The 24610-nt window shown below is 30.8% G+C and overlaps 1 long non-coding RNA gene and 1 pseudogene across 1 annotated transcript in view; both read right to left on the reverse strand.

Moving 5' to 3' along the window:
- The window catches only part of LOC149876693 (uncharacterized), a 615724-nt pseudogene extending 601117 nt beyond the window's left edge, over positions 1-14607 (reverse strand).
- LOC149876724 (uncharacterized) overlaps positions 1-24610 on the reverse strand; it is a 316490-nt gene that overhangs the window by 90956 nt on the left and 200924 nt on the right. The window lies entirely within an intron of this gene.

Genomic DNA, 24610 nt, shown 5'->3' on the forward strand with positions numbered 1-24610 from the left:
AAATAAAAACAGAAGAATAACAAATTGTTCACACTTTTTATTTTTTTAATTTTTTTTTTAAGTTTGGAAGTTTTATGTTTTTTTCTTCCTGTTTTTTTCTTTTTAGAATAACATTTTCATTTTTTAACAAGCATTTTCAAAATAGAAAAATGCAGTTTTCGTTTTTTTATTGATTTGAGTGGGATATTTTAAAACATCAGAATCTGGACTTCCTGGAATAGATTGATTTTTAAATGGAAATTTTTGATAGACACTTGAACCTGTTATTTCTATTTCGTTCATGGCACCATTTCCAGTATTAATATTACCTAAAGCTACATTTTTTACTGGGGATGGATTAGGAATAGCATATGTAGAGGAAAAATTTAATATTAAAAAATGATTTGTTACTAAAGATGTTGAATTAGAAAAGTCACCGTTTTGTCTTCGCTCAACAAAATAGTTAACAATTATAAACAGAGAGAATGAAATTCAAATTTTTATTCATTAATTTTATTCATCTGTTTATAAACCAAATTATGATAAGCGAATAACTAAAATCCATAGAAACGAATTAAAATTACTTGCTGAAATACATTTTTTAATTAAATATTTCATAACGTGAAATGTTAAAAATTAGGCGTTAATGTGGTATCTCAAGTTTCAGTCTCCAGAACGCTGTTAATAACCTTGGTTTGTTTCACTTACAACATTTATAAGGCTATGAATGATAACGAATGCTAATCAAGCATCGCTTTCATTGAAGCTCATGGAAAGTTGCCGAGGGAGGGGGGTGGAGGGGGGGAGGAGGAGGGGTAACGAAATTACCTTTACACTTGATGAAGTTTCCTTAATGGTCCGTATTATGTTGAAGCTGCGTAGAAGATAACAACTTATTTAAAGAATCTACGTGAAGTAATAATTACCCATTATCATTTTTCAGTATTGTGTCTCGATGTATGGTGCCGCTATATGCTAGCATATGCCGCTAACCTGAAGAGAATACTCTTTTTATTCAGAAGAGATACGTTTTTTATTCAAATCTCTTGTAGCAATGTGCCGATTTTTTTTTGTAAGTAGATATCAATTTATTTGTACAAATATTTAATTTTACTCTGATATTTATTTCAAACGATGAATTACATTCATCGATGGCTTCAAAATCATTTTATATGCATGGTCTTTAGGTTCTGGTATCTGAAATAATGTGATCAACTTTATTGACTAATCTTTTTCTTAAACTGGTATATTTGACATCCTGAAATACGAAGTCCCAAAATGCGCCCGTAGTTAATCCTATATGTTATGTTTGAGATTTCTCTGTTAGAAGTTTCAGCTCGATTTGTTTAATATACATTCAAAATAAATTTACCCCCTTTTTGTATTATTTTCAGCCTTTTTTTTTATCCATGATCAAGAATATTTTACCATTTTTTCTTTTTAAATCTTATGTTTATTTGCGTTAAATGATAAAATCAGAATTAAAAAGCATTTTTTCTGTTAAAGATACTTTAACAGATGTAATGTAATGTTGTGGATTTCCTCAATTTGTATCTACGACTAAAAGATTCCCTGCTGTCTTTTTCAAAATAGATACAAAAATAATTCCACTCTAAAATATTTTCTCTGTTAGTGACTGCTCTAAAATCTTACCCTTTTAAAAAAGTAAATGCTACAGCAGAAGGGGAACCGGCGAAGACAGAAGAAAGCACCCACTTTCGTCACTGTAATAACTGGAAAAAATGATAAAAATGAACACAAAGTATCAGAAAAATACATTGAATATTATATACTACATATTTTACGAAAGACAACACTTTAAATCCTCTTAAGTCCAGGAGCCTGCAATGGTTTTGGACTCTTAATGTTAAAGATACAGTAAAAGAACATAAAATGTTACATCTTGGAACATCCGCAAGTCAGAGACAATAAAGCTATTACTGATTTTCCTAGCCATCTGTATGGCCACTAAAATTATATAGTCTGCCATAAATCTTGCTTTATGATGGTTTCCTGGTTACAGAGACCGAAAATTAAAAATTTCTAATCCAAGAGAGAGGCCACCAACTGACTGAGATACTTATTGTCTCCTCTCTGAAAATTGTCTCTCTTGAAACCCAGTTTCACAGAACTTTTTTTTCACAGAAACCAGTTTCACAGAACTTCTTTGTCTCAAGGGTAAAAGTGTATAGAAGGCTTCTAGGTGTAAGTTCCATTATAACATTCAAAGCTTCACTTTATTGATCATCAGTAAGAACACTCATCAAAAGCTTTGCAGTAATCAAAAATGTATACCTTATGACTATATTACTTTCAAGGTGATCATAGAAAAGCTTAGTATTAAAATTTTGCAAAATCGCTAATATTTAAGATATAAAACGTATCAAACGAAATGCAGTTCCATTCACAAAATAAAATCTTACATAATGTAACGATGGCAGCAGAATTTAAAATAATAGACATTGGCCTTCTAAGTATTTATCTATACGCTTCCTAGATAATAAATAGTAAGGTATATTTATAACATAAGTTTTCTGAATGTTAGGAACACTGTACAAATCTACACGGAATAACCAACTCTAATATGAATAATCCCCTATGAATCATAAGAAAAGTATTAAAAATCGGTATCAACATTGTTATAAAAATAAATTTAATCTGTTCACCGTGGTGCTTGAGTTTGTATACAAAGGTGAAAAGTTTTATACGAAATGATAGCAACTTCAATTCAAACAAATTTCACAGAAGTTTTCGTTATTAAACGAAGGTAGATTTCTAACTTAGATTTCAGTATCAAAATTGTGGTACGGTTTTGGTTTATTGACATCTCCTTTTTTTACTAGCGTGTCATATTCATAAGTAGTGTCATCCAGTTACTTATCTTCTGGTATTGTGTGTAAATCATCATCTCATCCAGGTCCACGATGCATTCCTATCTCCAAGTAAGCTTCAGAAGGTGGTTTTGGTGGGGGTTGTTCAACTGGATATGGGGGGGGGGGGGGATAGAACTGTTAACAGGCGTTGCATCTTTCTCATCGTGACTAACGGTATTGGAGGAAGCTTTAGGTTCTTCAATACCGTTAGTCACGATGAGAAAGATGCAACGCCTGTTAACAGTTCTATCCCCCCCATATCCAGTTGAACAAGTAGTTCGTTGCACTAACTCGCCCTTTCTATTTGGATGCTTTCCTATCATATAACCTTGGTAATCTGATCCACATCGATAGGTCACAATGGTTGAGTTTGAGGAACTGCATCCTTCTATAATTGTCCACGGTGTATACATAGAACCAAACCTGTGTTTTCCATACAAATGTGCATCACATTTAAAAACAGTGGGGCTTGTAAATGACCACAGACGATCAGGATCATGTAAAATGTTATACAAAGAAGAACAAATATCTTTGGTTTTTTGAATAATTGGCTTCCCTGGATCATTAATTACGAGCAATGTATAAGGAAATTATGCTATTTAATAGTTTTTATTTATAGATAAATTAAAACTTAATGATAATTTTAAAACATCTAGTATTAAATAACCTTACCCTTATAGAAGGGAATGAGATGGAGCAGTACAGTATCTTGCATTGCATATTGGAATTTCACTTAAACAATAAACATAGAAATCACCACAATTTCTGACATAAATATTTGTGAAAAATTCACATTTGCACTGGTCTGAATAAGAAAAACAAATTCTTCTTGCAACACGCCCTTCTTGAAGTGACGGATGTGGATCGATCATCCAGCCGCGAAACTCTGCTCCTTATGATTGTCCAAACCTTGTTATAGGATTTGTGTTTTTAGTACATTGAGATGCTATTTCTGTTCCAGATTCATCTGTAAACCTTACCCAACCAATCTTTGTATAACAAGAAACATCGGAAACTTTGCCCCATATACGAGATGATGAAGTCTCTATCTTATACTGTGAACATTTTATAGCAGTTGAGTTCCCTGATTTTAATAGAAATATAAAGCAATAAAATAAGACTTGTAATGAAAAGTATTTACCTTAATAAAGAATTTAAAAGAAAAATTCATCAAACACAAAGCATCTAAAGAATAAATCTTTACAATATTTGACATCAATATTTTTAAGAAACAAGTTAAAGCTTTTAGAACAGTCAGATATGTTCCGCTGTTTATTCATATTGTCTCAAACTTCCTTTCTAATTGATCACTTTATATCTATAATTAAATCTTAAACCATTGAAAATTGGCATTTAAAATGTTTTTGCAGTTGTTTCTAAGGTTTTTAATAGAACATACAAGATCAATGGTAAAGTCAAATCTTCATGCAAAACCTGATGGAGCTGCATAACAGTACAAGTTGTACTGTTATGCAGCTCCATCAAAAAACGTTTTTCCTTCAGTCGTGATGTCAAAAATTTAGCTTTCTCCTTGTAGAGATACAAATCTTTGCCCGAATTATTATTTAGCTTGCGTAAAAACTTTTGGTTCTTTGTCGTCGTCACTTGGTTTAAAATAAGCACCGGCCGCGTCTTGTTGCTCATCAAAAGCCGCACACTCGGTCATCCATATCAAACGTTTTGTTTATTTGAATATTCCCTTCTAAATATTCTTAGTTCCTTATTTAAACAAATCATGAAATTTTTGTTCATTAAAATAGATGCAATCAAGAAGCAATAATAGTAAAATTTTAAAAAATTCTTTATACGATTATTCTTTTTCTTGTAGGGTTTAGCTTTTAAATTCAAAATTCGACTATAGTCAAGTCTTTTTGTATTATAGCAGTGTCCTCTATGCGGATTGTATTAGCGATAATTGTTGAGTTAAATTTCCCATGATTCAGAGTTTTGCTGTGTATTTCAAGTCAAAATCTCTTCAACGTCCTCTAAAATGTCCAGTGCCTTATAGTTCGCCTAGTGGAAACCTGTTTCATATTTTATTTTTGTTCTTTTCCACCCTCTCCTTGTCATACAAAGTTTCATTGCTTCGTTTTAGATTATTTTAAATTGGCAAAAGATCTCTTTAAGATGAGTTAGGTTCCTTTGATGTGATTCAAAGATTATGCTTAGCGAAACCGTTAGTATAATATATTATAATATATTATAATATATTAACTATATTATTATATTATACAACTTTTGGAAATATAATTACCATCATGCACAGACCTAACTATATGGTTTAACTATTCTTTACACCAAATAAATGTACCACACAAAAGAGTAATGGTAAAACTAAACTAATATCAAACAATTACAAACATAATTGTATCAATAGTCGGATGCATAATTCTCTTAGAAATTCTTTCCAAAGCTTTTCTAAGGCCTGCTGTAATTGCGCAACACTGGCTATGCTCTCTTTGTTTATCCAAGCCCAAATGTTCTCGATGGGATTGAGATCTGGAGAACGAGCTGGCCAAGGCATGACTGTAATGTTTTTCCGATCAAGCCACTCTTTAACCGAGATCGCAGTGTGAGCCGTTGCGCCATCGTGCTGAAAAATCCATTGTTGTCATCTTCCGTAAAAAGCTCTGGCTTTTGGCAAAGGTTTTGAGGGTCTCTTTATAGTTCTACTGGTAAATTCTGCTGTTATAAATGTAATAATATAACTATAACTATAACTATACTAATAGTATAACTCTCGTGTAAAATTTAAAATGATATTTAACTAATTTAGTGGATTCTTAAAAATCAGTGTCAACTAAGTTCAGGTTTAAAAAGAATTTACTTTTTAAACTTAACCTGAAATTATTTTTTATTCATTTTCATTTTATTTATAAAGTGTAAAAACACAAAATATAGATTTATCATCGAGAGATCTCTATCATCTGGATAACGATATCTAAATGGATTGAACAATTGTTGGAATGAAAGAAATTATTTTTGAATTCCCGTATAGGCTCTTTTGATAGTTTTATAATTTCATAGGCAGCATCGAGAATTTGGAATTCCAATTTTGGTTCATCTCTACAGCCCCATTTTTTCTCATGAGGTTTTTTTTATGGATAACTTCTTATTTTTGAACTGATGGCGTTTTCCAAAATTTTTGCTGTATAAGTTACTTTAAATTTTTTCTCAAGAATTAAAGCTTAATAATAATTATTATTTAAGTAAAATAAAAAGAATCTTTTAAATTCAGAAGATATAAAATTTACAAATAATGCTATAAAAACATACATTTATGGTTTTCCATATTATGGTTTGAAACTGAAAGAGAGAAAAAATTGAGTTAAAAAATTTTTTGTTTCCATGAGAACCTTATAGAATGTATAACAAATAGTTATCAACTATACTAAAATTTGTTAAACAATTTTAGGAGATGGCTTAAACATCCTGCCATTGTTTTTTTTACCAGGGCTGAAGTTATTGCTGAAGCTGGTCATGAAGAAGAAATCATTTACGCAGAAATAGGTTTGGAAGATTTTATATTTTCATTTATAAATATATGAGTATGTTATTAAAAATTTTCAAATTTTTATTCCTGTTAACTTTTTAAATTTTGTAATAAGTTTCGATTGCCCATGAAATCAATGCTATTGGTTAATACCCAATCAGGTGATTGGGAATGGACAAAAACAATTTTTCTTATTGAGCTCTTTTTCCTGCTCAGGTCAGGTTGGGTTTAAATTTTATTTGGGCTTGAATATTCACTGTCTCAATTGATTTGGTGCTCCCAATTTTTGGTTAAAATTCATATTAAACTTTATTCAAAATATTCAAAAACACTTGTTGTAGTTCATGTAATGAGTAAAGTAATATAAAAAAGTTGTATAATATAATAATATAGTATAATATTCCTAAAAGATATTCCTGCATCCTAATAACACCCTGAAAAAGAAAGAAAATAAATTAGATTTTAAATAATATGATTTTTGAGTGATTATCCAAAAGCTTTAAAAAAAATTGTCATTAAGCATAAAGGATTTTTTAGGACGGTTTTTTTGCCAATAAATTTTGTGCCTTAATTTTTAATGTTACAATATTTGAATTGATTGTGAAAACTCAGAGACTACTCATCCGACACAAAGCCGGCTAGAAGATGTGTATTAGAGGGTATCATTTTTGTCTTTAAAACGTTTCCCTAAGACTTTGTCGGTAAAAGGTATTTTTAAAGATCTCTTTAATAGGTGAATAAGCAGAATTAGGGTATGGCCAGTTCTTTTTATTAAGATTACTTTAGTCAAACATCTCAATTGTTGAGAATAAGAATGACCATATACTGTTTGCTTAGGTTCGAATAACTCAAAATACAATATACCTTTTATATCTCACCAAATGATACAATTTGGATTTACGCTCTTCATTTCTTTACAAATATCGGTGACAACAGAGACAATTTGTGGAAAAACGTCAAAGATCCCATCAGGGCTTTCTAAAAGAAAAAAAAAAGTTGTAAAAAATATCCTTTTTCCCTAAAAGTTATTAACTAACAATTAATTAACAATTACAAACATAAAAGTTATACAATCATTCAGTTATTTACAGTCTTATTTCAAATAATATTTGTGCATGACTGGCTTTGTCTGTTCTTCTTTTTTTTTTTTTCTTAGCTTCACATTTGATTTCAGAAAATATTACATTCAAGTTTTTATTTTAAAAATCCAGGGAACCTAACAAAAAATGCGAATAAAGACAGAAATAGCTTAAAACAGATAAAAATAAAACATTGATATTGATTTAATTTTATTTCATGAAAATTCAAGTGTAAACCTATTCTGTTAAATGATACATTCTGAAACATTCGCTAATACATAATGGAGGTCTATTTTCACAAACAACGGAGTTAAATTTTAAGTATTTATGTATAGTTAAAAAAACAATATGTGTTTAGAATTATCTTGAATATTTCTTGAATGTGGCTTTGTTGAAATTAGTTTTGTTATTATGGGGAACAATGTGTAGTGAGTATAAAACATGGTTTACTAATGTGAAACCTAACCTGGTACCATCTTGTATCATTTAGTTTTACCACACTACACCTTAATTTACTTGTAAGGTGAGTTACTTTTTAATGATTGTGATTCAAAAAATAGATAAAGAACTTATATGCTATACAAATAAAATAAAATAGCACCATATCATAACAAACATGTTAAGAAAGTGAAAATTATCTGTTCTCTTGCCTGAACAATTTTTGTCAAAAGTGTCGAATGTTTATTAACAAAATGGCGTTTCATGTTGGCGGTGGGTTTTTTTTTCCGTTTGTCTTTTCCCTCGTACTGCATTTTGAATGTTGCACCGCAAAGTTTGCCGACTTCCTCCCCTACACTAATATCAACTTGACAAAAAAACACGTCATCCTCTTCGCGATAAGCAAACCATTTCAGTTCATCATATAACCTCTCGCCTTCTACGTTATCACTAATAGTTGCAATTTACAAATAACAGAAATTGCAGAAAAATTCCAAATATACATTCAACTTTATACAGTTCAATCTCTCTAATTCGAATTTCCTTAATTCGAAAACCTCCGTAATTCGATTAAATGCAAAGTCACCATGAAATGCGTTTAAGAAAAACCAACTTTCTATTATTCGAAAATCTGTCTAATTCGAACTTTAATTTTTCCCCATAAAATTCGAATTAGAGAGATTCTACAGTATAAATAATGCAGGAGAAGAAAAGAAAAATACAAGATTATTTTTGGGTCATTGAATAATTTTGAAATGAAAAAAAAAATTTTTTGAGAGCCGGGATCTACTAGTTTTTATCGGCTCCGGCTCCGGCTCCGGCTCCTGTAAAAACTATCGGATCCTCGGCTCCCGACTCTGGCTCTGGCTCCGGCTCTGCAAGCCTGAGTACAACACAGTATCAATGAACATCTTGGCCAAACAAATCGGTTTCTGTGTGAATTTAAGCTTTTGCAATTTATCCAATAGTAATGATTATTATTCTATTATCCTTTTTTGCCTCAGTTACATAAGGAAAATACGTTTTAAAAATTATTTTTATGCATACACTGCTACAAGTACCATTATTGTTGATAATTATAATAATTATAGAATTTAATGGACGAAATAAAAACTCAATATAATATTCAATACAACATATAGGCCTAGTAGGGCCTATCAATTTTGACAACAAATTACTAAAAATGAAGGTTAAAATAATTTTACACATCTACTGTACCAGAAAGGAAAAGTGATTTTAAAAACTGCTTGACTTCTGAATCAAATGGCTTCATCATAATTGAACTTTTTTCTGTAAATACTGATAAGTGGATCTGAGGAACGAAAAAGATCTTGAAATCCTTGTTACAAGATTCTTGAGCTTCTTCAGAAAGCATTTTTATCGGTAAATAAAATTGTTGTACACCTCCATGCCTTTGTATTAAAATACGATGCAAACTTGGTGGCATATAATACCAATTAATGCAATTCTACAAATACATTATTTCTACAGTACATTTAGAGAGAATCAATTTGAAATCCTGAATCTTTGTGACTCAACATGAATTATCTTTATTAAATGTAAATTAAATCCAGTAATGGTTGATACTATTTGTGCATTCTCAAAAAACCTCCTCCCAGTATTTCCATCATTAGTACCTGACTTAGCTGACTTAATGTTTTTTCAATTTTTCTTACATTTTTTTCTTCTTTAATAAGACAGGAACCTTTTTCTCTTCTAATCTAGCTTGATGTTTTCCAATATACAGTTAGTAGGATAAGAAAAAAGGGGTTAAGCCTAAACCTAAAATTGGTGACCTTATACAAAAGAGGGCTAAGTTTAACCTTTGAAATTAACCCTAACCCTGACCTTAACTCTAACCAAAACAGATGGCCTCTTTGATAATTTTAAATTAAATAATCGCAACATAACTTTAAAAACTAATTGCTATAATTAATTACTATAATTAGTAACTAATTATCATTTAAACCTATTTATATATTGGTTTCTTTGTGAACGGATGGTGTGCTAATTACTAAGAAGAGGTTTGGTTGGTTTAACTGCTATCAATGGTATCTTGTTTAATATTTCAATTGTATTTAGATTCCTCACATAAGTGCACAGAGCTTTGTGGATGAAAGATGTTTAGCAACCAAAGAGTATGTGTCCTGTTTATATTACCAATTCTTTTTTATTTAAGGTCGTATACTCTCCTTAAAAATATCTTAGAAATAAAAATTTGTCATCAATATCTAAGTTAACCAAATGAAAGATATAATTTTAAACAAAATAGATTTGTAAAATGACTGTTAGTTATGTAATGCAGCCATATATAAATTTTTAGGAATCATATTAAGTTTTTCAAATGCCATTACCAATGCTTTTGTTTCAATGTTAAAGTTTGCAATAGCACCGAATGTTGCACATTTTAAATGTTAAATGGAACAAAATTTAGCATTCGGTGTTCGTTTCTATAACAACATCATAATAAAACTCTCATTTTGGTTTTGAATTTTTCTATGGATTCATTTTGCAAGCAATTCAATTTCCAGCTAACAAAATTATATTCGGGAAGAATTTTTAGACAAAGTAAAAATTTCAACAGTTGCTATGGAGGTTGTAAAATATTATGTATGTATAAAATATAATGGTTCAGCAAATTTTTTTTTTTCTAAAGGTATTGTTCTTTAAGATGGATTTTATCACTCCCTTTTTTAAGAAAAAGTCCAACTTTACTTTAAGAAGGAATTTGATAAAAAACCTTAAAATCGATTGCTTTTTTTAGCTTGCGTACGTATTTTTTTAGCCTGCGTAGATAGGTGGTAGAAACTCGTCTATATAGTTTAAACTAGAAATAAAAATGACGACCACTTCATTGCTTTTTTTTATTTTTAATTTCTTTAAAAACGGGTCATAACTATTAAACTTTATGATAAAATATTTTACAAAGATGTTTCTACGGACCCCTGAGAGTGCATAGAAACATCTTTAAGAAACATTGCCACATTCTAAATAGATAAATTGTAAATATTAGAAAATTAAGTTGAGTTGAATTTAATTTTGAATTTTATTCTTTATGTAACTTATTTCTTTTAAGTAAACTATATTAATTAATCTTTTACATTTACACGTGCAAATGTTCACTTTTGACTTAAAGGAAAACAGAGCAATTAAATTTACCAGCCTCATCATTTGATAACGTCAAACTAATTACGAAAAAAATTTCTTGGTTGTTTTCAATAATATTTTTATAATATATAACAAACGTTTTCTAAAAATTTACTAAAGTTTAGCTGAAAATTTACTGAATTTTAACAGAAAAGACACTAATGGTTAGAAATAAAAAATTAAATGCGTTCCATAAAAAAGTCCATCTACAACAAAATTCATTGGACTTAAAGTTATATCCACATGCTTGCTTACCGAGAGTATAGTAAGTAATTAAAATAATAACAGTTATAGAAACGTTATAACATAAACAAATTAAACTTTTGGGTTAGTTTTAAAACCTCCTTAAAAATTCCTACAAATCGCTAGCGTTTAAATATCTAGTAACCCTTTCTAATTTAACACTCTTTAGAAAAAGTTGTCTTTTGTAACCAATAGTTATGGGTGATATATTCCTAAAACATCAGTTTGTATTTTATCAACTTGATGATAAATTTCTAAAGCTTCATTTTTTTTTCCTATTCCATAAAAACAGCTTGCTATGTTACTTTTTGTACGCAATGTTGATGGATGATTAATTTCTAAAACATAAGTTTGTATTTTATTAACTTGATAATAAATTTCTAAAGCTTCAGAAAGTTTTCCCATTCCATAAAAACAGTATGCTATATTATTTTTTGTATCTAATGTTGATGGATGATTAATTCCTAAATCATCAGTTTGTATTTTACCAACTTGATAATAAATTTCTTACGAATCATTATATTTTCCCGTTTCATTCAAACAGAAGGCTATGTTTTGTATCTAAAGTTATTTGGGTCTCAGCTCCATAAAATTTTGTGTTATAGTTCAGCGTGACTTTAAGTATGTTTAGTTCTTCTTGAAAAAAGCCTTTATTTAATAAGAATTTTCCGATTTCGCTACTCTGTTGATTGAGCACTTTGCACATTTTTGATTTGTTAATACGAAACATGTGAATGAAATAGTTATAAAAGTGGTTTCCATCGTCAACGTGTTCTTTTACTTCTTCCAACTCCAATCTTAGAAAATCGACGATGTTTTCCTTGCATACTTCTATTATTTCTTTGCTTCTTTGATAAGATTTACACGATAACTGCGTCATTTCGTGCATCGCGTGCCTGTCATTGTCATCGTCGAAACGATCAAGCAACGAATAACTGGCTAATAATCTTATTACTCGATTTATCAAAAGCTCTTCGTTTATTTTCAGGTGTTTTGAAATAACGTGAATGAACTTTTTTGTAATGTGTTGACCGTCGCAATACGATGAATGGTTTAAAAGTTCTTGTGAATTTTTATTCAATGTTTCTATTTTATTTAACACTAAGTTAATTGAAGTTTTCGCTGACTTTGCTTCCACTTCGGTGTGGATACCTTCCTCTTGTATTTCAATGGGATATGATCAAAAAAGATCTAAATATTCCTGCAAAGAAACGCTGTTGTTGTTGTTTATATAGAGAATGGCTTGATTAATGGCGAGTGGATGATGTTGGAGCACTTTTGTTATTTCTTTTAGTTTTTCGTCATCATTTGCTAATATTTATTTAACATTTCTTTTTGCAAAAAGAAACGCATCTTGTGGCGAGAAAGAATTAATTTGAAAAAGGTTAACATCGGTTGGCCATAATTTCAATTGCGATGTTACCAAAGTAAACGCGTTTTTTTTTTGGACACGTGTTTTTCAAAATTCTTCACTCTCTCATCACCCACGTTGTCAAAGATTTATAACGTTTTTTTCCTTCGAAATAGTGACGCATTTTTCTAGAAACTACTTCAATTTTGAATGGAGCGCTTTGAGAATCTATTACACTCAACCCTAATTAGTGACTGAGATTAGTCACAGAAACTTGTATTTTGTCTAATGCTGCTTCCACCCACACAACACTTTCAAAATGGTTGTTATAAAGTGCTGCACACTTTCTAGCAAGCTGTGTTTTTCCTATTCCAGACATTCCAGTTAAAATCGTAATTTATATACCTGACACTTTTTTTGCAAACGTGTTTGTGAATTTGATTAAGTTCAAAGTCACATGAAGAGAAGGCTTTTGTCGGCGGAAGGACACCGAAAATTGAGTGACGGGATAATAATTCTAAAAAAAAAAACATTTCCTCTTTTATCCATGCAATAACCTTGTCGAGGATTGCTTAGAAAATATTTTTTTTAGCGCTCAGCATTTTACACTCGTTTTTATCTATAAGATTTATATCCATAATTTAAAGGAGGAATATAAATTTACCCAAAATATTAAGTCGGCGAGTTTTACAAAAAAACTATCAGTAACTGCTAAATGTAATTTTTGATGCGCTTTACTGTCATACGGTAAAATATTTTGAATCAAAAGTCTTATTTTAGAAAATATCCCATAAGTTTTATTTTAAAAATATGACGCTGTTTAAAGCCATTGCACTTTTTAATTAAAAAATTTATTTCACGTGTAAAATGCTCCCAAGGGAATATTTTATAGTTTATCTTAAGAATCTATTAGTCAAAATAATTTTTTCGAATTCTAAATTAAAATTCTTATTGAAATATAATAAAAAAAAGAACAAAATTTTTTACGTAAGAGCGTACTGCAAATGCAACCATTGGGCGAGAGGGGAAGGCGAACTTGTGCTCTGGATGAGGGTAAAAAGAATATTGGGGCATCAAATTTTGAGTCCAGTCACATGTTTAGTTTTTATACCATTTGCTTAAATGATTTATATTGCAAATCAAATAATTAACTGTAGTAATGGCAAAATTATGTCATTTTAGTACAGCGTGTGAATTTAAATCCGAAAAAGTTTTCAAGGCTTTTGATAAAAGGGAATGAAAGTTTCATTTGCGATATTTTGCTACTAGGAAAAAACTTTATTTGGACTTTTTAAAAATATATGTACAATTTAAATCAAGTAAAAAACTAGGAAGAAATATTTCTCCATCCAAAATTTTCGTTTAGTTTATGAAAAAATTAAAGTTTTATTTACTCTCCACAACATAGTAAAAGAATGTATTCGCAAACTTATTTTAAAGCGCAAAAGTTCTTGCTCCAAAAATTAGCCTACACCTGTATTACATATCTGATTACAAACCTAGTTAAATATTTGAGTTATAAAATCTGTAACACAGATGTAGGTTAAATGTAAAGTACATGTTCAACAACGCAAAACACATTCAGTAGTGTTTTGGAACATGGAGGGAATTTTCAAAATTTTTTTTTAATACGTGAAGTTCAAAATACCTACTTCGTTTGCATTCACTGATCAAATCCTTTCGATTGCAAAAAAATAATCCTCTTTTCACATCTCGCCATTTTTTCGATGGATTATCCTTACACCATTGGTTCAGTATTTGCAAAGTTTGTTCTCTCGTAGTTTCAAATTCTTCTTTTACATTTTCGATTGCTAAATCATCAAATGAAAGATATCGAGCAAGTTTTTGCCAATCATAAGTCAGCAAATCAGCAAGCATCATAAAAATATCTCGTGGAAACTTTTCAACTAAGAGAGAAGGTTTTTTTTGAAAATTAGTTTCAAATGGGAAACATAAAGAATTACCCTTAATATCATCGAACTCGCTCTCCATGACACCTTCGTCTTTTAAAGCCGTCCTACGAATAAGAAGACCGTTTTTGGTGACGATGAATATCACTAAAATACCTCACAAACCATTTTCGCTATTATCAAACGAGAGTAAAGATTCCGGTGCTGCGTCAAAATTGGCGGAATTTTAAACAAATATACCGTTTAATATATTCTTATCATGTTGTTTCATTTTCAAATGATTTCGCATTGCATGGTCGAGACTGAGCAGTGAATCCCTCAAGGAAGAATTAGCATAAGACCTTAGATTAGAAGCAGTAAAAATTTTTTTCGACAGATGTCCAGAGCAAGTTAAAGACTCACGCCGATGAAAAAAATAAAGACTCAAGCAGATGAAAACGTTTTTTACCCCTAATTGACGCATACTGTACCAGATCGTTATACAGCCTCACATAATATTACTTGATACATCTAAGTCATCAATGTTATCTCCAAAAAATTGTTTCCGGTAGCATGAGATGAAATATAAATAGGAGTTTTTTATTTCTGTGATATTTTGATAAATTCCAATTGTGAAATAGGTGCTGCTTCAAAATAAACAAAAGGTATTTTAAACAAATAGACCTTTTGATATATTCCTATCACATATTTCAGAAACCCCATAAGTCACTGAACTCAGGTTGTTTGGAAATGAAGTAAAGCTACACATGTCCAGGTGCTCCATATCTGCCAATTAATTATTTATTTACTATATTAGTGACTTGACTTAAGGGGCTTCTGCATTTAAAGAACAAAAAAGATGCCATTGATTCATCTTTCCTAAAGTAACTATTTTAAAGGAAACTTAACCAATTCTAAATAATGCAGCAGTGCCAGCATGATTGAGATCTGCTTAAATTAAGACTTACGCCATTTTAAAATAATCATTAATAAAGAAATAAGTTAAAAACTGTTTTTAAGTCCAATATGCACTAAAATGCTCAATTGGCTCAGTTGAATTATTTTTGAACCGACATGTATTTCTTAAAAGGCTCTTAATGAAATGATTTGCCATCAGCAATCTTATGCTCTTTCTACTATTGGTAATTTGAGAAAACAAAGGAATGTTGATAATAGCTTTCTGATCTTTCATATTGAGATCCAAAGTTCTTTTAGTCTTGAATACTATAGGTTTTAATCACAATTACTGCAAATTTTGACCTTCTGTGGAATGTTTTCTTTGTTCATCAGTTCATTGGTGTAATTCGATCTGTTTATTTTTTTAATTTCCTCTTTAAAAAAGCAAAATCTCTGTCGCAAGGCATGAATAAATGACAGTAAATTGGAAATTACATATGGGTTCTCAGAAACTTTTTAGTCAATACTAAGGCTGGTATTAATCTAACACTGTTATCATGAAATCCAATATTGCCAACCTAGCTGACCCAAGAATGCCACTTATATGGGGTGATAGTGTACACATACCAGTGTCACCTTGTGCAAATTTTGAAATCTTTTAGGTACGTCTGCGGGAAAAAAATGACTTTGAAGTTACAAAAATGGAACAAATTTACCTTCTTTTTTGACATAGCAAAACCGCTATAAAACCCATACCATTAGTCATAGACCAATAAAAATTGGTGGCAATGCAGCCTATGTCAATACCAAGATTTGGGTTAAATTTTATCCCAATCCCTGCAGTATAACAAAAGTTAGGGTAGTTTTAGTGTTGATTTTTTGTTGATTTTTTCACTTACAGTGCAAAACTTTTCTGATTATGGCCTATTACAAGCCCCCAGGGCATAATGTGGGTAACACATGTGCTCTAGTTGAATATACCAACAATATTATAAAATAACGATTTTCATGTTCTTACCAAAATTTTTGGTTTAGGGGGTCAAAACTGTTATTCTTGATTGAGCCCTATTTACAGCATATGTACCTTTTTCTAAATAAAACCTTATATGATAGTGCTATTAGTGCCCCATAAGCATTCTTTTAACTAAACCACTACCTTAGAAGTCAGTTGAGACTTTTTTACAGATTTTTTGATGAAAATTATGAAAAATCTTGACATTTTTTACTCTAGTAACTTTGCGCTTATTCTACACATGGATTTAGCCCTGAGGATTTGTGAGCGAAGCAAAGAAACGTGTCAAAAACCTTTTGCATGTGATTTTTAACTGGTCAACATGTATTGTGTGTTGAAAAACCCATTTCATACATAAAATCAGCTAAAAATGCCTAGAATTTCCTTAGTGTTTTGTTTTCAAAATCATTATCAAATGTACAAACTGTAAAGTTCAATAAATTTATACTAAAAGTAAATTAATTTCTAAAATTTATTCAATTCTATTCATTTCTTGTGAAATCTTGACACTCTTTAATTTATTTAACATGACATTTAAAGCACTGGTCAGTTTATTATTCTCAAATGGCACTAAACTTTGACATAAGATTGGCACAAGTTTTAACTATTTTTTTTGAAATTGACTATAATTCATCATAATGGGTTACTTATGAGCTTAAATTCTCTTCTTAGAAGTAATATTAATCCATTAAAATGAAGCTGAATGGATGAAAATTTTTGATAATTTTCTAAAGGAGTTTGCTATTCAAATTCACAAGACAACTGAACAGCCTTTCTTTGTATTCAGGGTGTGTTTTATCTCTCTTGTATCATGACCAATGCAGGTGAAAATCTTGAGTGCGGTCTCAACAGCTTGTTCACTGAATTGTCTTAAGGGCAATTTTTTCATGTTTACAAAATCCTTGATGTGGTGGAATACTGTGGGATTTTGGACGTGATGCTTCCAAGTTGGATTGCCAAATATGTGGCTTTAAATTGATCAATCTTGAAAGAAAAATCCTTTTCTAGTACATTTCTAAAACATGAATTCATAAGCAAATTAAACTTTTTTGAAAGCTTCAATGACAGCTCTGCAAGCAAGGTTCTTTGAGTCAATATCACACCAACAACAAGGGTGCATGCTTGAGTGTGTTTGAAGTCCACAAATAATGCTGGCAACTTTCATGTCACATGCAATAATCATGGATGAGTGACCAGAACTTTTGAGTATTAGAATGAGTTTCTGGCAAATCTTCAGAGACTGCCACAAGAATTTGTCTTTTCACACTTGCTGCTTTTGCTGCTCTGGAACTCAAAAGTCCAGAGCAGCAAAAGTCGAACTCACCGCCTTTGAGGTAGTGAGTTCGATTTATCTTGTTCTGTGGAACTCTCAATAAATAACACTGACACAAAACTTGAGGAAACCTTTGCCTCCATCAATGCCTAATTTAACAAAGTAGCCACCTGGAGTTTCTCTATATTGAATGATTTGATTAACCAAAACAGACAAATCTTTGCAATGAACAACAACATAGGTTGTGTCACAACCTTTGGAATCTGTGGTTTTTAAGTCTGTAAAAGTAAAAAACTCCTTCAGTTGTTGACCAGCCATTTGAAAATTGGCATAAAAGTTGGGCTCAATCAACTTCCTGTCTGATGACTGATGAACAGTTTTCACTAATTTTTTGATCCCATTGTTGGAGGGGCCAGTGTTTATTTGTGCATTGATGAGGTCTTGGGTTGTCAATGTTGATGTGGCAGAATTTAATCTTGCTGCACTTGACCCTATAGAAAATTTGCATTCATTACCTCCAGCAAACAAAAATTACAAAAACTATCATTTTATAACTAATCACTTACAAATTATAATATTTAATTAATTTTTGCTGATACTGTACCTGAAGTAACAGGAAGTGGATGACCTCCAGATGCTTTTGCCAAACGAATTGTGGCTTTTGGAGATGCTACCTTATTTTCAATCACATTGGATGCTATCTGTTCTGCAGCTTTGGCATCTAATGAAGCCAATTTCTGTACGTTTTCCCTGAACTTTAACTGTGAACAATGATGTGGTAATCCCTTACCTAATGGGCTGAGGCAGGTACTGCATTTCACAGCTGGCATTTGACTCACTTTCATTTTTTCACAAGGTTCACAAGGCTTTTTCTTGAAACCTAGACTGGCCAATTTTGCAAATCTAGCAGTCACAGACATGACTACGTGTTTTAGCTCTGACTCGGATAGTTTTGAAATCAAACAACTTTGGCAAAGCAACATTCTTTCCTTCCTCTTTTCGTCTTAAGGCAATTCTGCATGATTCACAAAGACCTTGAGGCACACGAGAGTCACACATGTTAAGATTTGTCTGGTAAATGCGACAAACTCTTTTAGCCTGAAAAGCAGTCATCTGTCGGCCACATGTTTGGAGGCAGAGTATGCAGACACACATTCTGTTCTGCTCATGGCTTCTTGCCTGATTTGGCATCTTAAGGAGTCAGTGGATTGTAGCTGTGTACCTAAACAAATTTAGCCATAATATGAAATTGAAGAACATGATTGACAAATATTAAGATTCCTGGCAATGTTATTTCATTATTAACATTACTAGCGGACTCTCTGTAATGTCAACGTAAGAGATGCCTAGATTTTTTTTGATTGGATTTCAAGATTAGATAATCTTTAGAATCCTGCCATCTTTAATATTTTGAATTTAACACACTAAGATATACGTCACATTGACTCAAGCAGGTGTATTTCAAATAAATAACATATTGCTGCAAGTAGAGCTACATATTTACCTAAATCACTCCTATTACTTCAGCCTAACAATTTCTATATTATAAAAATGAAATACAAATTTTTTTACCACATACAACGATTTTCAAGTGAAAGGTTTAACAATTTTGGATATTTCTACAAACGTGTCATTTCAGTGCTACAAAAACAAAGTTTTGTTGTGATTTTAAGTTTTTATAATATGTACGTAACAGCGTACAAAACCAAAGCAAAAATCAAGTTAATCATGTACGCTCTTATTCACTTGATGGGTTGATATTGTTAATTCCACTTTTGCAAAATCCTTTTTTTTTTCTAATCATTGTTAAAATAAAAATGGATCAAGACTAAAATTAAAACACTTAAAACTTTGAAATTAAATTTAAGTATATCTTATGATAGAGAAGAAAAAAATATTCATTTTAAGAATAATAAACTGACCAGTGCTTTAAATGTCATGTTAAATAAATTAAAGAGTGTCAAGATTTCACAAGAAATGAATAGAATTGAATAAATTTTAGAAATTAATTTACTTTTAGTATAAATTTATTGAACTTTACAGTTTGTACATTTGATAATGATTTTGAAAACAAAACACTAAGGAAATTCTAGGCATTTTTAGCTGATTTTATGTATGAAATGGGTTTTTCAACACACAATACATGTTGACCAGTTAAAAATCACATGCAAAAGGTTTTTGACACGTTTCTTTGCTTCGCTCACAAATCCTCAGGGCTAAATCCATGTGTAGAATAAGCGCAAAGTTACTAGAGTAAAAAATGTCAAGATTTTTCATAATTTTCATCAAAAAATCTGTAAAAAAGTCTCAACTGACTTCTAAGGTAGTGGTTTAGTTAAAAGAATGCTTATGGGGCACTAATAGCACTATCATATAAGGTTTTATTTAGAAAAAGGTACATATGCTGTAAATAGGGCTCAATCAAGAATAACAGTTTTGACCCCCTAAACCAAAAATTTTGGTAAGAACATGAAAATCGTTATTTTATAATATTGTTGGTATATTCAACTAGAGCACATGTGTTACCCACATTATGCCCTGGGGGCTTGTAATAGGCCATAATCAGAAAAGTTTTGCACTGTAAGTGAAAAAATCAACAAAAAATCAACACTAAAACTACCCTAACTTTTGTTATACTGCAGGGATTGGGATAAAATTTAACCCAAATCTTGGTATTGACATAGGCTGCATTGCCACCAATTTTTATTGGTCTATGACTAATGGTATGGGTTTTATAGCGGTTTTGCTATGTCAAAAAAGAAGGTAAATTTGTTCCATTTTTGTAACTTCAAAGTCATTTTTTTCCCGCAGACGTACCTAAAAGATTTCAAAATTTGCACAAGGTGACACTGGTATGTGTACACTATCACCCCATATAAGTGGCATTCTTGGGTCAGCTAGGTTGGCAATATTGGATTTCATAATAACAGTGCTAACTAAAGTATTTTTTTGTTTTTGTCCCTAACATTGATTGAAAAAACCATTGCTTCTTCGATGGAGATGATGAGGATCAAATGAGATTATTTGATTGTACCCTTTTACTCTATTTCCGTTAAACCAAGATGCATGTTGATATTTAGGGTATGTATACAGAAGATACTCACACAGAGTTGACGTAAATAAAGAAATTCCTTAACAGAAATTCATGAAAGTTGTATGTTGTGCATTTTAACAATGGTGATCGCTGCAGCTGACTCATCAGATTTAAATTTAATTGAAAATTATTTTACTTTTATAAAAATTAAACTATATTGCTGGTTTTAAATCCAGAGACCAAAAATTAGCAGAAACCGAAAGTACCGAAATTTCAGTTCCGTAAAACCGTAACTTAAGCTTAACTAAACCTTCGTAAAAATATATATTTCTGTTGAATCATTTATATTTTGTCTTCATTACTGTTAGTAAACTACTGAATATCACATATCAGTACGCCATTAATTGGAACCAGAAGATTATACATAACGGAAAGAATTCGCTTCTTGGTTTTTAGAAAACCAGTTTGATAATCTAGACAAAGTTCTGTGGACAGATTAGGCGTATTTCCATTTCGACGGAACTGTTTACACCAAGCACACTTTCATTTGGAGTCACGCGAATTCTCGCAGTCCTGGCAAAAGTCATTCAATTCACCAAAGTTATGCGTGTGGATAGGTTTTTTTTATTAAATTGTTGTTCCACCATTTTTTATCGAAACCAAGATAATTTATGGTGACAGCTATCTGTCAATGTTACAGCACCATGTGGTTTCTTACTCGAAAACCCATCGAAAATATGCATCAACAGTATACCAATAAGATAGCGCTCGGTGCAGATAAAGAAAAATGTGAAACGATTTCTAATAGAGACCTTCACAAATGAACTCATTATTAGCCATTTTTTTCCCGTAGTTCTGGCCACCTCGTTCATCCCCTTACGATTTCTGGTTCTGGGGGCAATCTAAAACATTTAGTCTATACCACGTTTTACATTTGAAAATCTAAAAGCTCAAATATCAGATGTTGCCCAGCAGATAACTACTGACAATATTAGACCAGTACTTCTGTCTTTTATTGATTGCTTTCAATATATACTGAAAAGTGATGGCGATTGTATTAAATGATATTCATAAACCCTACTACTATAACCTCATTTCTCATTTAAATTTGTCTGATTAAATAATAATTTGAAAAATTATAATAGATTTGAATTTTGTAGTGACTTAAATGGGTACAGTATGTATACAGTATGTATCAGTATGTAACAACAAAAATCGGGATGTTTTTTAATGACTTATGGGACACATAGAAACAATCAGTAAGTGACGTTATTGAACAAAAAAGCAGAAATGTCAAGGCATTGTAATATTTGGATTTCAATTATAGAATGATTTGAGAATAATAAGCTGAACCGAACATGTAAAATAGTTTTAAATAAAATTACTACAGCTATTATAATTAAGATTTGATTATGTCACAGAAAAATTTAAACACCAATTTAATTAGAAAATTTTTATGATCCCTGACTAAATTATAAATCAAGTTATCTAAACTCAAATAAAATCTCTTAATTAAAATTTTGGCTCATTACTGTTATAGTTTAAACCAAAATTTTGGCCGAAACCGAACAAGAAGAATGTTACCGAAACAAAATTTTCTGTATTGGTTTCAGCAAAAATTTCGGCCGAAACCAATACCGAATGTTTCCGCCCACTAGCTATACAGTTGACCTCATCGTTCAACGATATGCTATTTTAACAGAGATTTTCTCATGAGTAAAACATGAGTTAATACGAGGTAGGAAGAAACTATATCTCTTTTTAAATTGTTTCTACATATGGCCTCAATATCAAACCATGTCTGGGAAAAAATGAAAGCCGCGTAGGAAATTTGGGTAACCATGTGGTCATGTCACTGAAACATTAGGCCGCTGGTATGATATCGCTACAGATAGTTTTTTTACGTGTTGATCTTTCAATAAAACTTTTGCAAAAGATAACGTCAATGATTGGAACAGTTAAACAAAATAGAAGAAGTTACAGCATTAGTTCAATTTTCACTTTATGATTACATTTTCTACATAAATGAATCAATGAACTTGTATGTGCATCTGGAAAAAAAGAAGTAAACCATTATTTTTTCATTAACTCTTCATAGAGAGGCTGCTAAACAAAGTAATGGAAAAAAAAATAGTAGCAAATAAACTTAATTGTTTTTAATGTATATCCATGTTTTCTAATTTGGATCAATTGATCAGGGTTTTTAGGTATAAGTAATTGTAGCCGCATCTCTGAATGTGCTTTTTATGTAGTTTATTCATTTTTTAGTAAATAGTATTAAAATAATAAATCATAAAATATTTGTCTTAGGTAAAGTGTCAAATTCGTGTTTGAACCAGTCGATTAAGTTCTGACAAATCAATTACAAAATTTGTTACTATTTATGAACTCTCGCTTCATTCTGGGTTATCTATTCACTTCAGAAAAATCATTTTTTTTCTCTCCTTTTTCCGGTTTTTCTAATTATGAAACTAAAATTGTTAAAGAATTAAAAACAATAAAAGTAAAATTAAAATAGATGACGTACAATCAATGGCGTACCAGTTCATTTCGTGCTCTGGTATGTCCATTTTACTTATTGCAAATATTCTTTTCTGCAATCTTTATGTGAACAGTTGATTGACAGTTGAATAGTTAATTGACAGTTGAACAGTTGATTGACAGTTGAACAGTTGATTGACAGTTGAACAGTTGATTGACAGTTGAACAGTTGATTGACAGTTGAACAGTTGATTGACAGTTGAACAGTTGATTGACAGTTGAACAGTTGATTGACAGTTGAACAGTTGATTGACAGTTGAACAGTTGATTGACAGTTGAACAGTTGATTGACGGTTGAACAGTTGATTGACAGTTGAACAGTTGATTGACAGTTGAACAGTTGATTGACAGTTGAACAGTTGATTGACAGTTGAACAGTTGATTGACAGTTGAACAGTTGATTGACAAAATCAGTGTTTTTCTCTTTAATTTTTCTTGATCTTAAAGTAAAGAATTTAAAATTGAAACTTTAGCTTCGACGCTAAGAAGAAAAAGCTCATCGTGCTACATCAAACCATAAAAAACAAGAAAAAAAAGCAAAAACCCATCAAATTAATATAAATTTTGAGTTATTTTCATAGTATAAAAAACTAACAAACGAAATTTACGATGAACTAAACTGAGATCGGTGTGGTCGTGTTTTAGTTGTTAGGTTTTTATTTAAAAACTTTTAAGTAAATAAACTCTCTTTCATTGGGATTAAATTCAGTTGTTATTTATTTTGAAATTGTTGTCAGATTTTTCTATTTTATATAACAATGGCCATCGACGAGTTAAAGTCTTTATGAAAAAATTGGGCTTAATCGAGCATTAGGATCGAAATATACATATATGCTTATTTGTCACTAAGGAGGGTCGCCAAGAAATCGATTTGCAAACTTCATATAGAAACATTTTTGCAAATTTAGTTCGTTACTTATTCTTAACAAATATCAACATTTGCTTTTTTCCATTAATAACAAAAACGAGTTTTGATTCATTAAAAAGTTGTAATAATTAAAAACCTCTGTTTAAAAAAAAAAAAAAGAACAAAAGCGACTAAGTGCTTGTTAGTTACCAGGCTTTTTGTAAACTTAAATGGCGAGTATTTGAACTTTGTGACCTTTCTTCACCGAAGCCTTCAGCAACATCTATCACAAGGTCTTTATGGTCATAAAAATAGACAAAAAATGTAAAAGATAACAAGGAGTAATAGAAAAAAAATAGAATAAAGACGTTGAAATAAAGAAAATTGAAAAATCTACTTTTTAACGATTTTCAAAAACTTAAAACCGAAGTTCAGTTTTCTAAAACATCATTAGTTCGTTTTCACATTAAAACCAATAACAGTCAATTTTTTTTGGTTTCCGCACTTCATTTAT

The sequence above is a fragment of the Hydra viridissima genome, unplaced genomic scaffold (assembly GCF_058129835.1).
Source record: "Hydra viridissima isolate aposymbiotic clone 2 unplaced genomic scaffold, HvirCarnegie_v1 scaffold_18, whole genome shotgun sequence".
In the NCBI taxonomy this organism is placed as follows: Eukaryota; Metazoa; Cnidaria; class Hydrozoa; order Anthoathecata; family Hydridae; genus Hydra; species Hydra viridissima.